Raw genomic sequence first — 17466 nt, 5'->3', positions numbered from 1 at the left:
ACCGATATAACTTATCATAAATGGTGTTTGTCAAGTATTATTAGAGTAAAGAACATCCGGGGTGCATCCGGGTTGCAGCGGTAGCTAGCAACCTAGTAAGAGACAATCACGTCCAATGTTAAGAAATATAAAAACCCATAGTTCCTAACAGAGGAGTCAGATCAAAACAATTGGGTTAAAAACCTTTTGTAACTAAAATAAATTATTTCTAAAAGAGAATAAATTTTTCCACCAAAAACTGCATTTTCGATGTCTTTTCACACTGCAGTCTTTCAAACATAATCGTATACCAGCGGTAAGATTTGAACCCACGCCTCCGAAGAGACTGGTGGCTAACACCAGTGCCTTGGACCACTCGGCCAGGTTGCCTCTCATAAATAATATATATGTGAATCCGGGTTGCAGCAGTAGCTAGCAATCTAGTAAGAGACGATCAGTCCAATGCTAAGAAATATAACAAAACTCCTAAAAATAGAGTCAGATCAAAACAAAAGTACATCATTAGAATTACCTTGTCTGAAACCCTAATAGATAAATATTGAATGTCGTCATAGTTTTATATTAAAGCTATGACGTGAATAGAAAAACACGAAATTATATTGTTGTTTCTGAAGACGTCATGAAATAATATCATTGCGCTATGACGTCAATAAAATCATTACGCTGTGACGTCATAATTACTATATAAGAAGCGTCAGAACTGTAAATGTTCACATTCATAATTACTATAATACTAGCTTGCATAGGCAACTTAACTATATTATAGGATGGTAAACTTTTATTTAAAGTTAATATGTGGCGTGATTATAGTATTACGGTTGCAGCTTTAGCTGTAATCTAATTTATAAATCTAATCCGAGTTGCAGTGGTAGCTAGCAACCTAGTAAGAGACGATCACATCCAATGTTAAGAAATATAAAAACCAATAACTCCTAAGAAAAGAGTAAATTCAAAAAGTAAACCATTAGAACCGCCTTGTCTGAATACCTGTATAGGAAACTTTCTGTCCCTTGGCTTGAACATCAAGGGAAATATATTTTTATAATAAAGAACGACCTCTTGCCTATACTAAATTTTATAGGTCACTTAACTATAGTGTAGGTTAGTAAAGTTTACATAAAGGAATTTATAATAAAGAACGATCTCTTACCAATACTAAATTTTATACCCCACTTTATTATACTATAGGTTAGTAATTCAATTACATAAAGGCTCGATCATCGAATTTAAGCTGAAACTAAGTTAAGGACAATTATGCCTCCATATATTCACAGTGATGTATAAGATTTCCCATTACATCTGTAAATTATAATAAAGATCGAACTCTTCCCTATACTAACTTGCATAGGCAACTTCACTATAGTGAAGATTACAGTATTTATATTATACATCATTATAAATTATAAAAGATTCGAATGTTCGAAGATTATAGAGTTAAAAACTTTCCCACACCTTATAGTAAAGAACGAACTCTTGCCCTTAGTTACCTATGTCTTGTCAAATTAGCTAGTTAATTTCACCTGATTTTGTTTTAAAAATAATTCCCACACCGGGATTCGAACCCAAGCCAATTGGTTGAAAGCCAACTATCCTAAACCACTAGACCATATGAGATATGTGTAAAAAGCTAATTAATTGTTTTATGATATCCGGGTTGCAGCGGTAGCTAGCAACCTAGTAAGAGACGATCACGTCCAATGTTAAGAAATATAAAAACCCATAGCTCCTAAAAAGGAGTCAGATCAAAACAAAAAGTACACCATTAGAACCGCCTTGTCCGAAACCCCTGTATAGGAAACTTTCTGTCCCTTGGCTTGAACAGCAAGGGAAATATATTGGCTTTAAAATAAACAAAATTGAATTTAACCACGTTATTCTCCCCAAACGGGATATTTTTTTCTTTTTTTTTTTCTTTTTTTTTCTTTTGTATCCAGAGATAGCTTGGCACTGGAACATCGTAGAGGGTTGTTCAATAGCTCATTTTAAAGGAAATTAATTGGTTTAAAAATCTATAGTAACTAAAATAAATTATTTCTAAAAGAGAAGAAATTTTTCCAATAAAAACTGTATTTTTGATGCAGTGACGTTATAATTACTATATAAGAAACGTCAAAACTGTAAATGGTCTCATTCATGAATACATAATCCGCGTTGCAGCGGTAGCTAGCAACCTAGTAAGAGACGATCACGTCCAATGTTAAGAAATATAAAAACCCATAGCTCCTAAAAAAGGAGTCAGATCAAAACAAAAAGTACACCATTAGAACCGCCTTGTCCGAAACCCCTGTATAGGAAACTTTCTTTCCCTTGGATTTAACAGCAAGGTAAATATATTGGCTTTAAAATCAAGAAAATTGACTTTAACCACGTTATTCTCCCCAAACGGTATATTTTTTTCTTTTTTTTTTTCTTTTTTTTTTCTTTTGTATCCAGAGATAGCTTGGCACTGGAACATCGTAGAGGGTTGTTCAATAGCTCATTTTAAAGGAAATTAATTGGGTTAAAAATATATAGTAACTAAAATAAATTATTTATAAAAGAGAATAAATTTTTCCAATAAAAACTGTATTTTTGATGCAGTGACGTCATAATTACTATATAAGAAACGTCAAAACTGTAAATGGTCTCATTCATGAATACAAAATCCGGGTTGCAGCGGTAGCTAGCAACCTAGTAAGAGACGATCACGTCCAATGTTAAGAAATATAAAAACCCATAGCTCCTAAAAAAGGAGTCAGATCAAAACAAAAAGTACACCATTAGAACCTTCTTGTCCGAAACCCCTGTATAGGAAATATAATAAAGAACGACCTCTTGCCTATACTAAGTTTTATACGCCACTTAATTATAGTATAGGTTAGTAATTCAACAGATAGCATGGCACTGGAACATCGTAGAGAGTTGTTCAATGGCTCATTTTAAAGGAAATTAATTGGGTTAAAAACCTTTTGTAATTAAAACAAATTATTTTTATTATTACAGTAAAGAACGATCTTTCGCCCGTAGTAACTGATATATGGTGGTTCCAGGGGTAGTCCGGGTTGCAGCGGTAGCTAGCAACCTAGTAAGAGACGATCACCTCCAATGTTAAGTAATTATATTAAAGGACGATCATTAGAAAAGCACACCATTGCATATATTGGACTGAGTTAGTATTTCAGTTTAGAATCGCTAAAGTTATTATGTAAACTGCAAAAATATTTATGATGTCTGAGCAATAATTTTAATCTTTTCATTCAAACTTTACAATAAAGATCGAACTCTTCCCTATACTAACTTGCATACGCAACTTCACTATAGTTAATACTACAGTATTTATATTTCCGGGTTGCAGCGGTAGCTAGCAGCCTAGTAAGAGACGATCACGGCCAATGTTAAGAAATATAAAAACCCATAGTTCCTAAAAAAGGAGTCAGATCAATCCGGGTTGCAGCGGTAGCTAGCAACCTAGTAAGAGACGATCACGTCCAATGTTAAGAAATATAAAAACCCATAGCTCCTAAAAAAGGAGTCAGATCAAAACAAAAAGTACACCATTAGAACCGCCTTGTCCGAAACCCCTGTATAGGAAACTTTCTGTCCCTTGGCTTGAACAGCAAGGGAAATATATTGGCTTGAAAATCAAGAAAATTGACTTTAACCACGTTATTCTCCCCAAACGGGATATTTTTTTCTTTTTTTTTTCTTTTGTATCCAGAGATAGCTTGGCACTGTAACATAGTAGATTGTTTTTCAATAGCTAAATTTAAATTAAATTAATTTTGTTAAAAATCTATATTAAATAAAATAAATTATTTCTAAAAGAGAATAAATTTTTCCAATAAAAACTGTATTTTTGATGCAGTGACGTCATAATTACTATATAAGAAACGTCAAAACTGTAAATGGTCTCATTCATGAATACATAATTATAATAAAGATCGAACTCTTCCCTATACTAACTTGCATACGCAACTTCACTATAGTTAATATAGTTAAGATTACAGTATTTATATTATACATCATTATAAATTATAAAAGGTTCAAATATTCGAAGATTATAGAGTTAAAAATTATCCCACACCGGGAATCGAACCCGAGCCTGTTTTATAGTAAAGAACGAACTCTTGCCCTTAGTTACCTATGTCTTGTCAAATTAGCTAATTAATTTCACCTGATTTTGTTTTAAAAATAATTCCCACACCGGGATTCGAACCCAACCCAATTGGTTGAAAGCCAACTATCCTAAACCACTAGACCATATGAGATATGTGTAAAAAGCTAATTAATTGTTTTATGATATCCGGGTTGCTGCGGTAGCTAGCAACCTAGTAAGAGACGATCACCTCCAATGTTAAGAAATATAAAACCCCCCAACTCCTAAAAAAGAGTCAGATCAAAACAAAAAGTACACCATTAGAACCGCCTTGTCCGAATCCTCTATAAAGGAAACTTACCGCCCTTTGGCTTGAATAACAAAGAAAATATATTGGCTTGAAAATCAAGAAAATTGACTTTTACCACGTTATTCTCCACAAACGGGATATTTTTTTCTTTCTTTTCCACAGATAGCTTGGCACTGGAACATCGTAGAGAGTTGTTCAATGGCTCATTTTAAAGGAAATCTCTAGATCTAGCGCTATTTGTACTTAATTTTTTTTTTAATTAATTTTTTTTACGAAAAACTTAATTTTTTATATACAATATTAAACAATGACGTCATAGTCTTTGGATGTAGTTAGTACATAAAGTCTGGATCATCGAATTAAAGCTGAAACTAAGTAAAGAACAATTATGCCTCCATATATTCACAGTGATCTATAAAATTTCCCATTACATCTATAAACTGTTCCACAGTTGCCGGTTCATACCTTGGAAGCTTTTCACTAAACATGCAACATTTCTTTTGGATATTACTATGAAGTTTTGCGAAAGCATCTCTAGCTGACTTTTCAACAAAATCCATTCTTTCAGAGATAATTTTAATCTTTAATTTTGAATATTTTTCGTAATCCCGGTAAAAAATTCGTAAAATTTTTCTAAATTTACTAAGATCAGTCAGCATTGTTGCCATGTTTTTGGACTTCTGAATATAATTTTTAATTTTGCCCTTATGCGTTCTTTGCAGCTTGTGTAAACTGCAAAATATCCATGGTATCCGAGCAATAGTTTGAATATTTCAATTCAAGCTAGAAAAATACCTGAAAATGTTAAAATTAGTTTTATTTTTAGTTAGGTTCTAACTACCCGATGTGGAATTTACTATTTATTTTCTGATCAAAAAATTCAATTTTTTAATATATTTCATTTTTCAGTTTAGAATCGCTAAAGTTATTATGTAAACTGCAAAAATATTTGTGATATATGAGCAATAATTTTAATCTTTTAATTCAAACTAACAAAATACCTGAAAATTTAAAAATTAGTTTAATTTTTTGTTAGATTATGGGTACATGATACGAGTCTTAAAAAGTTTCAATTAGATGAGCATATTATTTCTTGTTTTGTAATAAGATGCGTTCTAATAGAGTTATACGTAATTTAAAAAAACATTACTATACAAAAAACAGAGACAACATCTTGAAAAGAGAAAAGCAAAGGTATTCAACCGACAAGGCGTATCGAGATGCGAAAATTGAGAGAGCCAAACAAAAGAGTAAGGAATACATAAAGTATCGATCTGAAAATTAGTAAATAACAAACAACAGCATGTAATCCGGGTTGCAGCGGTAGCTAGCAACCTAGTAAGAGACGATCACGTCCAATGTTAAGAAATATAAAACCCATAGTTTCTAACAGAGGAGTCAGATCAAAACAAAAAGTACACCATTAGAACAGCCTTGTCCGAAACCACTGTATTGGAAACTTTCTGTAACTTGGCTTGAACAGCAAGTGAAATATATTGGCTTGAAAATCAAGAAAAGTGGCAGCTACTATAGCATTCTGCCTAAACGGGATTTTTTTTCTTTTTTTTTCTTTTTCTTCTTTTCCAGAGATAGCTTGGCACTGGAACATCGTAGAGAGTTGTTCAATAGCTCATTTTAAAGGAAATTAATTAAGTTAAAATCCGGGTTGCAGCGGTAGCTAGCAACCTAGTAAGAGACGATCACGTCCAATGTTAAGAAATATAAAAACCCATAGTTCTTAAAAAAAGAGTCAGATCAAAACAAAAAGTACACCATTAGAACCGCCTTGTCCGAAACCCCTGCATAGTAAAATTTCTGTCCCTTGGCTTGAACAGCAAGGGAAATATATTGGCTTGAAAATCAAGAAAAGTGGCAGCTACTACAACATTCTGCCTAAACGGGATACTTTTTTCTTTTTTTCTTTTTTTTTTCTTTTGTATCCAGAGATAGCTTGGCACTGGAACATCGTAGAGGATTGTTCAATATCTCATTTTAAAGGAAATTAATTGGGTTAAAAATCTATAGTAACTAAAATAAATTATTTCTAAAAGAGAATAAATTTTTCCAATAAAAACTGTATTTTTGATGCAGTGACGTCATAATTACTATATAAGAAACGTCAAAACTGTAAATGGTCTCATTCATGAATACATAATGGCTAGATCAAAGCAAGCTACACGCAAGTTAAAAAATCAGTACTAAAAAATCAAGAAAAGTGGCAGCTACTACAACATTCTGCCTAAACTGGATATTTTTTTCTCTTTTCTTTGTTTCCAGTATAATAAAGATCAAACTCTTCCCTATACTAACTTGCATACGCAACTTTACTATAGTTAAGATTACAGTATTTATATTTTTTTCACATTAAAAGAACCGGGTTGCAGCGGTAGCTAGCAACCTAGTAAGATCATGGTTGCAGCGGTAGTTACAGTAAAGAACAAACTTACAAACCCATAGAAACTAAAATAAGATTATAATTTCATTTTAAAGATTGATCAATGATTACATAAAGGATCGATGTGGTTCATTATAAATTAAAAAAGGTTTAGAGCTTCTAATGTTCGAAGATTATAGAGTTAAAAATTTTCCGATACCGGGAATCGAACTCGGGCCTTCTAGATGAAAGCCAGCTGTCCTATCCGCTACACCATATGGGACTATAAAACAGCATGATTTAAGAACCATATGCATATTATTATTTCATCATACCATTTTTTACAGTAAAGAACGATCTCTCTCCCATATCCGGGTTGCAGTGGTAGCTAGCAATCCGGGTTGCAGCGGTAGCTAGCAACCTAGTAAGAGACGATCACCTCATTTTAAAGGAAATTAATTAAGTTAAAATTACATAAAGGATCGATGTGGTTCATTATAAATTAAAAAAGGTTTAGAGCTTCTAATGTTCGAAGATTATAGAGTTAAAAATTTTCCGATACCGGGAATCGAACTCGGGCCTTCTAGATGAAAGCCAGCTGTCCTATCCGCTACACCATATGGGACTATAAAACAGCATGATTTAAGAACCATATGCATATTATTATTTCATCATACCATTTTTTACAGTAAAGAACGATCTCTCTCCCATATCCGGGTTGCAGCGGTAGCTAGCAATCCGGGTTGCAGCGGTAGCTAGCAACCTAGTAAGAGACGATCACCTCCAATGTTAAGAAATATAAAACCCCCCAACTCCTAAAAAAAGAGTCAGATCAAAACAAAAAGTACACCATTAGAACCGCCTTGTCCGAAACCCCTATAAAGGAAACTTACCGCCCTTTGGCTTGAATATTATAATAAAGAACGAACTCTTGCCTATATTAACGTGTATAGGCAACTTAACTATACTTAATAATTAGACTTATTTAGCTGCCTGATTCGTCTAAGAAACTTGTACACCGGAATGTATAAGGTGTCTAAATAATTTTGAAATGACAATGATTCGATTTGTAATGCATTGCCTTACGATCATCAGATTGGGGCAAGTAACTGCGTTGAAGAGACCTAAAACAGAACGTGTTGACGCTCTTAAGGGTAGAATAGTATATCTGCCTGTTGATGTGCAAGCAAATGCAGATATTCAGCCTGAAAAACATCTTAACATTGATAGTTTTGTAGTCATTGTCAATGGTCAGCCTGCTTACAACACGAATGTTTGGACGGCACTAATAGATTTGAGAAAAGTCCATGAAGCACTGTTGTGGTTAAGAGAGAACAACAGTCTCTATAAAACAATACGTGCATTATCCGGGTTGCAGCAGTAGCTAGCAACCTAGTAAGAGATCCGGGTTGCAGCGGTAGCTAGCAACCTAGTAAGAGACGATCACCTCCAATGTCAAGAAATATAAAACCCCCCAACTCCTAAAAACAGAGTCAGATCAAAACAAAAAGTACACCATTAGAACCGCCTTGTCCGAATCCTCTATAAAGGAAACTTACCGCCCTTTGGCTTGAATAACAAAGAAAATATATTGGCTTGAAAATCAAGAAAATTGACTTTTACCACGTTATTCTCCACAAACGGGATATTTTTTTCTTTCCGCTTTTTCTTTCTGCTCAGCTAGCTGGGCACTGGAAAATCATAGAGAGCTGTATAATAGCTCATTTTAAAGGAAATTGCAACATCTAGTCACTTTTGTATTTAAAAATAAAATACTTTTTAAAGTAGAATCAATTTTGTCAAAAAAATTGCATTTTTGATGTATTTTCATACTGCAGTCTTTTCAAAGATATTTGAATTTTGAAGCAATAAAACAGTCCATGTAATGAACTCTATAGTAATAATAGCTACTTGTCTCAATAGTAACCGAAACTCCTGGAACCAAAATTTTCTTTTTTGTCTTAATCGCTAAAATTATTATTTAAACTTCAAAAATATTTATTATGCATAATCATTAATAGTAATTTTTTAATTTAAACTACAAAAATAAATTAAAATTATAAAATGATTTATGATTTTTGTATACTGTAATAAATTTTTTTTTCATATAAGTTCAAATTTATTATTGTATCCTGGAACCAAACTTTTTTTGGTTTGTAACTCGTAAAATACATTCCATATTATTGTCTCATAATTGCAATTATTTTAGTTTTCAGTCCAGAATCACTAAACTTATTATGTAAACTGCAAAAATATTTATGGTGTCTAACCAATAATACTAATTTTGTAATTCTAACAAGATAAATACCTGAAAATTTTAAAATTAGTTTTGTTTTATGCTAGGTTTTAGATACTCGACACGGGATTTTGTGTGCTTAATAATTTTAAACCTTGAAAAAATATGGTCTCACGCGAGTGGAAAAAAAGAAAGAATAACCAAAAACAATATCAAAATAGAACAATCCAAATTTCTACTAATAGTTATAATAAAGAACGACCTCTTGCCTATACTAAATTTTATACGCCACTTAATTATAGTATAGTTACAATAAAGAACGAAATCTAATTACATTTTGCAATCATGAAATATAAATTACTACTTAAGAACGACACAGATGTAAATTCTCTCATTCTTGATTAGAATAATGGTTAGATCGAAGCAAGCTATACGCAATTTGAAAAAACAGTACTACACAAACAACAGAGATAGTATCTTGAAAAGAGAAAAGCAAAGGTATTCAACCGACCAGGCGCATCGAGAAGTAAAAATTGAGAGAGCAAAACAAAGGTATTAAACCGACCAGGCGTATCGAGAAGTAATAATTGAGAGAGCAAAACAAAGGTATTCAACCGACCAGGCGCATCGAGAATTAAAAATTGATAGAGAAAAACAAATCTAGTCAACAGACCAGGAAAATCGAGAAGTAATAATTGAGAGAGAAAAACAAAGGTATTCAACCGACCAGGCGTATCTAGAAGTAATAATTGAGAGAGCAAAACAAAACAGCAAGATGTGTTATCACAATGATGAAGTACAGTAAATAACGATCGCTCATGCATAGTATCTGATATATGGTGGTTCCAGGGGTAGTTACTTGTGGTTCGTCTCTTACTATTTCAAAGAAGAAAAAGCCGTAGGCTTTTTCCTGTTTGTAATGATATAGCATAAACGAATTCCAAGTTGTAACTGACGTCATCCTGGTTGTTATAGTAAAGAATCCGGGTTGCAGCGGTAGCTAGCAACCTAGTAAGAGACGATCACCTCCAATGTCAAGAAATATAAAACCCCCCAACTCCTAAAAACAGAGTCAGATCAAAACAAAAAGTACACCATTAGAACCGCCTTGTCCGAATCCTCTATAATTATAATAAAGAACGACCTCTTACCTATACTAAATTTTATACACAACTTAATTATAGTATAGGTTAGTAATTCAACAGATAGCATGGCACTGCAACATTGTAGAGAGTTGTTCAAAGGCTCATTTTGAAGGAAATTAATGGGGTTAAAAACCTTTTGTAATTAAAACATGGAAGCTGCTTGTATATATTCCGGACTGCAATGGTAGTTACATTAAAAGACAATCGTTGGAATAACAAACCATTGAATACATTGGACTTAGTTAGCTGCCAGATTTTTTTGACCAGTTAGCTGCCAGAGTTGTCTCTTACTACTCCAGAGAAGAAAAAGCCGTAAGCTTTTTCCTGTTTGTAATCAGGGTTTTTATAATAAGACAAAAACAAAATCGTCGACTTGAATTATAATAAAGATCGAACTCTTCCCTATACTAACTTGCATACGCAACTTCACTATAGTTAAGATTACAGTATTTATATTATGCATCATTATAAATTATAAAAGGTTCAAATGTTCGAAGATTATAGAGTTAAAAATTTTCCCACCCCGGGAATCGAACCCGAGCCTATTAAGTGAAAGTTAACTATCCTAGCCACTAGACCATATTGAACCATAAAGAAGTATAACTTAAGAGCCATATGCGTATTATTATTTCACCATACCAATCCGGGTTGCAGCGGTAGCTAGCAACCTAGTAAGAGACGATCACGTCCAATGTTAAGAAATATAAAAACCCATAGTTCCTAACAGAGGAGTCAGATCAAAACAAAAAGTACACCATTAGAACCGCCTTGTCCGAAACCCCTGTATAGGAAACTTTCTGTCCCTTGGCTTGAACAGCAAGGGAAATATATTGGCTTGAAAATCAAGCAAATTGACTTTTACCACGTTATTCTCCCCAAACGGGATATTTTTTTCTTTTTTCTTTCTTTTCCAGAGATAGCTTGGCACTGGAACATCGTAGAGGGTTGTTCAATAGCTCATTTTAAAGTAAATTAATTGGGTTAAAAACCTTTTGTAACTAAAATAAATTATTTCTAAAAGAGAATAAATTTTTCCACCAAAAACTGCATTTTCGATGTCTTTTCACACTCCAGTCTTTCAAACATTATAGCAGCAGTAAGATTTGAGCCCACGCCTCCGAAGAGACTGGTGGCTAACACCAGTGCCTTGGACCACTCGGCCAGGCTGCCTCTCATAAATAAATATATATGTGAATTTGGGTTGCAGCAGTAGCTAGCAACCTAGTAAGAGATGATCAGTCCAATGCTAAGAAATATAACAAAACTCCTAAAAATAGAGTCAGATCAAAACAAAAGTACATCATTAGAATTACCTTGTCTGAAACCCTACTAGATAAATAATGAATGTCATCTTAGTTTTATATTAGAGCTATGACGTGAATAGAAAAACATGAAATTATATTGTTGTTTCTGAAGACGTCATGAAATAATATCATTGCTCTATGACGTCAACAAAATCATTACGCTGTGACGTCATAATTACTACTTAAGAACTACAAAGATGAAAATGTTCTCATTCATAATTACATAATGGTTTCAATCAAGCAAGTCGCACGCAAGTTGAAAAAACAGTACTACACAAACAACAGAGATAGTATCTTGAAAAGAGAAAAGCAAAAATATTCAACCGACCCGGCGCATCGAGAAGTAAAAATTGAGAGAGCAAAACAAAACAGCAAGATGTGTTATCACAATGATTATAATAAAGAACGACCTCTTGCCTATACTAAATTTTATACGCCACTTAATTATAGTATAGGTTAGTAATTCAACAGATAGCATGGCACTGGAACATCGTAGAGAGTTGTTCAATGACTCATTTTAAAGGAAATTAATTGGGTTAAAAATATAGTAAAGAACGACCTCTAACCCATGTTAATTGATCCGGGTTGCTGTTACATTAAAGGACGATCATTGAAATAACAAACCATTGCACACATTGGACTTATACAATAAAGAACGATATATTTAAGGTCAATTAATTAAAATTATCCACTTAAAGACAGTCATTGGAATAAAAACCCAATACATACATAGTTACAATAAAGAACAACACCTAGCCCATGTTAACTGAAATATAAATAGGGATTATATAATTTTCATCAGTATCATGGCTGTAGAGATTGTAGGTTTTCTAAAATCGTGGCCATCATTACATCAAAACCTTTCTTGTTTGAAAGTTACATTAAAGGATGAACTTTAGTCTATAGTAACTGGAATCTGGGTTGCAGTGGTATATTACATAAGGAACGAACTGCATCCCATATCAAACAGTTCGTGGTAATGAGCTGTATAGTAAGAGCGACTCGTCTCAATAGTAACCGAAACTCTAAAAAACGTAATTTCAATACTAATAGATACATCAAAAGAATCGGATTTTTATGCTAATTTTAAATATATAAGTTTCATCAAGTTTATTCATTGAAACTAAATTAAACAGTACTATTTGTGTCCAGATTTTTAAAAAGGTGTATGTTTAAAAAATTGCTGAAAATTTTTCTCCAGCATACAAATAGCAGGCCAAACTATAAAGTCTTAAAAAGCGAATAGATTTAAAGTATTATTTTCTTTTTCCCTGAAAAGACTATGTCAATATAAAACGAACAGAAATTAATTTCAAAAACTTTTTCCACAAAATAATCTTTTCAAAGAAAAGTAAAGAACTCCATTAAACAAAAAATGAGCAAAAATAAAATAAAATAATCTACCAAGCGTTAAATCTGGGTTGCAGCGGTAGCTAGCAACCTAGTAAGAGACGATCATGTCCAATGTTATCCGGGTTGCAGTGGTAGCGATCAACCTAGTAAGAGACGATCACGTCCAATGTTAAGATATATAAAAACCCATAGCTCCTAAAAAAAATTCAGATCAAAACAAAAAGTACACCATTAGAACCACCATGTCTGAAACCCCTGTATAGAAAACTTTCTGTCACTTGGCTTGAACAGCAAGGGAAATATATTGGCATGAAAATCAAGAAAATTGACTTTAACCACGTTATTCTCCACAAACGGTAAATTTTTTTCTTTCTCTTTTTTCCGGGTTGCAGCGGTAGCTAGCAACCTAGTAAGAGACGATCACGTCCAATGTTAAGAAATATAAAAAACCCTAACTCCTAGAAAAATAGTCAGATCAAAACAAAAAGTACACCATTAGAACCGCCTTGTCCGAAACCCCTATAAAGGAAACTTACCACCCTTTGGCTTGAATAACAAAGAAAATATATTGGCTTGAAAATAAGAAAATTGACTTTAACCACGTTATTCTGCATAAACGAGATATTTTTTTCTTTCTTTTGTTTCCAGAGATAGCTTGGCACTGGAACATCGTAGAGAGTTGTTCAATGGCTCATTTTAAAGGAAATCTCTAGATCTAGCGCCTTTTGCACTTAATTTTTTTATTAATTATTTTTCACGAAAAACTTAATTTTGTATATACAATATTGATCAGTGACGTCATAGTCGTTGGATGTAGTACATAAAGGCTCGATCATCGAATTTAAGCTGAAACTAATTAAAGGACAATTATGCCTCCATATATTCACAGTGATGTATAAGATTTCCCATTACATCTGTAAAATGTTCCACAGTTGCCAGTCCATACCTTGGAAGCTTTTCACTAAACATGCAACATTTCTTTTGGATATTACTATGAAGTTTTGCGAAAGCATCTCTAGCTGACTTTTCAACAAAATCTATTCTTTCAGAGATATCAGGGTTGCAGCGGTAGCTAGCAACCTAGTAAGAGACGATCACGTCCAATGTTAAGAAATATAAAAACCCATAGTTCCTAAAAAAGGAGTCAGATCAAAACAAAAAGTACACCATTAGAATCGCCTTGTCCGAAACCCCTGTATAGAAAACTTTCTGTCCCTTGGCTTGAACAGCAAGGGAAATATATTGGCTTGAAAATCAAGAAAATTGACTTTAACCACGTTATTCTCCCCAAACGGGATATTTTTTTTTTATTTTTTTTCTTTGTATCCAGAGATAGCTTGGCACTGGAACATCGTAGAGGGTTGTTCAATAGCTCATTTTAAAGGAAATTAATTGGGTTAAAAATCTATAGTAACTAAAATAAATTATTTCTAAAAGAGAATCAATTTTTCCACCAAAAACTGCATTTTTGATGTCTTTTCACACTGCAGTCTTTCAAACATAATCGCATACCAGCGGTAAGATTTGAACCCACGCCTCCGAAGAGACTGGTGGCTAACACCAGTGCCTTGGACCACTCGGCCAGGCTGCCTCTCATAAATAACTATATATGTGAATCTGTTATAGTAAAGAACAACATCTAGCCCATGTTAACTGAAAAGTAAATAAGGATTATATAGTTTTCATCAGTACCATAACTGTAGAGATGGCTGAAACTAAATAAAGAACAAACCATGTCACACATTAGACTTAATTAACTGCCCGATCCGGGTTGCAGCGGTAGCTAGCAACCTAGTAAGAGACGATCATGTCCAATGTTAAGAAATATAAAAACCAATAACTGCTAAAAAAAAGATTCCGATCAAAGCAAGAAGTACATTATTAGAACCGCCTTGTCCAAAACTTCTATATAGCAAACTTACCGTCCTTTGGCTTGAATAACAAAGAAAATATATTGGCCTGAAAATCAAGATCCGGGTTGCAGCGGTAGCTAGCAACCTAGTAAGAGACGATCACGTCCAATGTTAAGAAATATAAAAACCCATAGTTCTTAAAAAAAGAGTCAGATCAAAACAAAAAGTACACCATTAGAAGCGCCTTGTCCGAAACCCCTGCATAGTAAAATTTCTTTCCTTGGCTTGAACAGCAAGGGAAATATATTGGCTTGAAAATCAAGAAAAGTGGCAGCTACTACAACATTCTGCCTAAACGGGATATTTTTTTTCTTTTTTTCTTTTTTTTTTCTTTTTTTGTATCCAGAGATAGCTTGGCTCTGGAAAATCGTAGAGGGTTTTTCAATAGTTCATTTTAAAGGAAATTAATCGGGTTAAAAATCTATAGTAACTAAAATAAATTATTCCTAAAAAAGAGAATAAATTTTTCCACCAAAAACTGCATTTTGATGTCTTTTCACACTGCAGTCTTTCAAACATAATCGTATACCAGCGGTAAGAATTGAACCCACGCCTCTGAAGAGACTGGTGGCTAACACCAGTGCCTTGGACCACTCGGCCAGGCTGCCTCTCATAAATAAATATATATGTGAATTTGGGTTGCAGCAGTAGCTAGTAACCTAGTAATAGACGATCTGTCCAATGCTAAGAAATATAAAAACCCAAAACTCCTAAAAATAGAGTCAGATCAAAACAAAAGTACATCATTAGAAATACCTTGTCTGAAACCCTACTAGATAAATAATGAACGTCATCATAGTTTTATATTAGAGCTATGACGTGAATAGAGTGACGTCATAATTAGTATATAAGGAAAGTCAAAACTGAAAATTCTTTCATTCTTGATTAGAATAATGGTTAGATCAAAGCAGGCTATACGCAAGTTGAAGAAAGAGTACTACACAAACAACAGAGATAGTAACTTGAAAAGAAAAAAGCAAAGGTATTCAACCGACCAGGTGTATCGAGAAGTAATAATTGAGAGAGCAAAACAAAGGTATTCAACCGACCAGGCGTATCGAGAAGTAATAATTGAGAGAGCAAAAGAAAACAGCAAGATGTGTTATCACAATGATGAAGATTATAGACATGCAAAAATTGAGACAGCCAAACAAAAGATCAAGGAACGGTATGGTAATGATGAACATTACAGAGAAGCAAGAATTGAGCAGGCTAAACAAAAGATCAAGGAGCGTTATCACAATGATAAACTTTATAGAGAAGCAACAATTGAGCAGGCTAGACAAAAGATTAGGGAACGGTATGAAAATGATCAAGATTAAAGACAAGCAAAAATTGAGAATGCAAATCAAAATATAAAGGATCGTTATGTTAATGATTAACATTACAGAGAATCAAGAATTGAGCAGGCTAGACAAAAGAGCAGGGAACGGTATGATAATGATGAAGATTACCGAAACAAACATAAGAAAAAAGTTGCTACCAGAATAATGGGTAGATACTGGGGTGACAAAAGCTATAATGAAAAAATTAAATTCTCTGCGAGGTTGTACCGAAGAACGCATAAGGACAAAGGGAAAAATTACATTCAGAAATACAAGAAGATGGCAAAAATGCAGGCTGATCTTCGTAAATTGAGAAACATTTTACGCATGTTTTACCAGGATCACGAAAAGTATTCAAAATTACAGATTAAAATTCTCTTTGAAAGAGCGGATGCTGTTGAAAAGTCGGCTAGAAATTCCTTGGCAAAGCTTCATAGTAATATCCAAAAGAAATGTTGTCAGTTTAATGAAAAGCTTCCAAGGTATGGATTGGCAACTGCGGAACAGTTTACAGATGCAATGGAAAATGTTCGACAACACAGTGAATATACGGAGGCGTACTTCTTTGAAAATTCGTATATTAATTTTGGAATTAGCAATTGCAGTTTATGTAGCAGCAATAAAAACATATATACAAGCATACCTATCAACAGCGAAGGAAAAGCAATGTTTTTCAATTATGGCGAAAACGAGCCTGTTAGGGTTATTAGTAAATGTGTTTGTAAGACTAATGATTTAGAACAAATTCCTGGAACACCGACTCAAGAAAAAAGCATTTCTAACTGTGTTTTAAACAGTTCTTTTAGTTCTACTGAATATTTGGCAAAAAATTCTCTGTGTAGTAGAACAAACTGTCCTGAAAAGTACGAGACAACTATTGAAGAATGCTCTGAATCTAGATCTGACAAGGAAATTATGATGGCTGAAGTCACCTATAACAATCTGAGTAAACATTCAAAACCAAAAATTGGGCAGCAGGTTACTTGGCAATGTCACCCTGATATCTGCAAGCTCTATCCGACGGATATTGAATTATGTCAAATTCTTTTTGATATCCTTGAAAATAATATAGCATTAAAATTTTCAACTGACAAAGTGGTTAATTTCTACCTTGGCGGCTTGGATTATTGTGAAATCAATTACAGGGACACAAGAAAGCATGGGCATTCGTTATACTGTAGCCCAAATGAGGGATGTCAGAGCTATTTGCGTTCTCTAAGGGCACTAGCTCCACATTTTCCTGTCTTGAACTGTTTCATTAATAGCGTATATAAGGCAGTATCAAAATGTAAGATTATACAACATATTAATCTACTAAAAGTCGAGGGCTCGTACAAGGAACTAAGTCATTACATAGAAGAAGTGTCAAGTAGACTCTGTCGTAATAATAGTCAAGACTTCATTTACGGTGATAGCAATATTAGAGTTTCT

The sequence above is a fragment of the Artemia sp. Qi Xiang Cuo genome, chromosome 3, assembly GCF_049724085.1.
Source record: "Artemia sp. Qi Xiang Cuo chromosome 3, ASM4972408v1, whole genome shotgun sequence".
Taxonomy (NCBI): Eukaryota; Metazoa; Arthropoda; class Branchiopoda; order Anostraca; family Artemiidae; genus Artemia; species Artemia sp. Qi Xiang Cuo.
The sequence above is the reverse complement of the archived record's forward strand: the minus strand, read 5'-3'. Positions refer to the sequence as shown.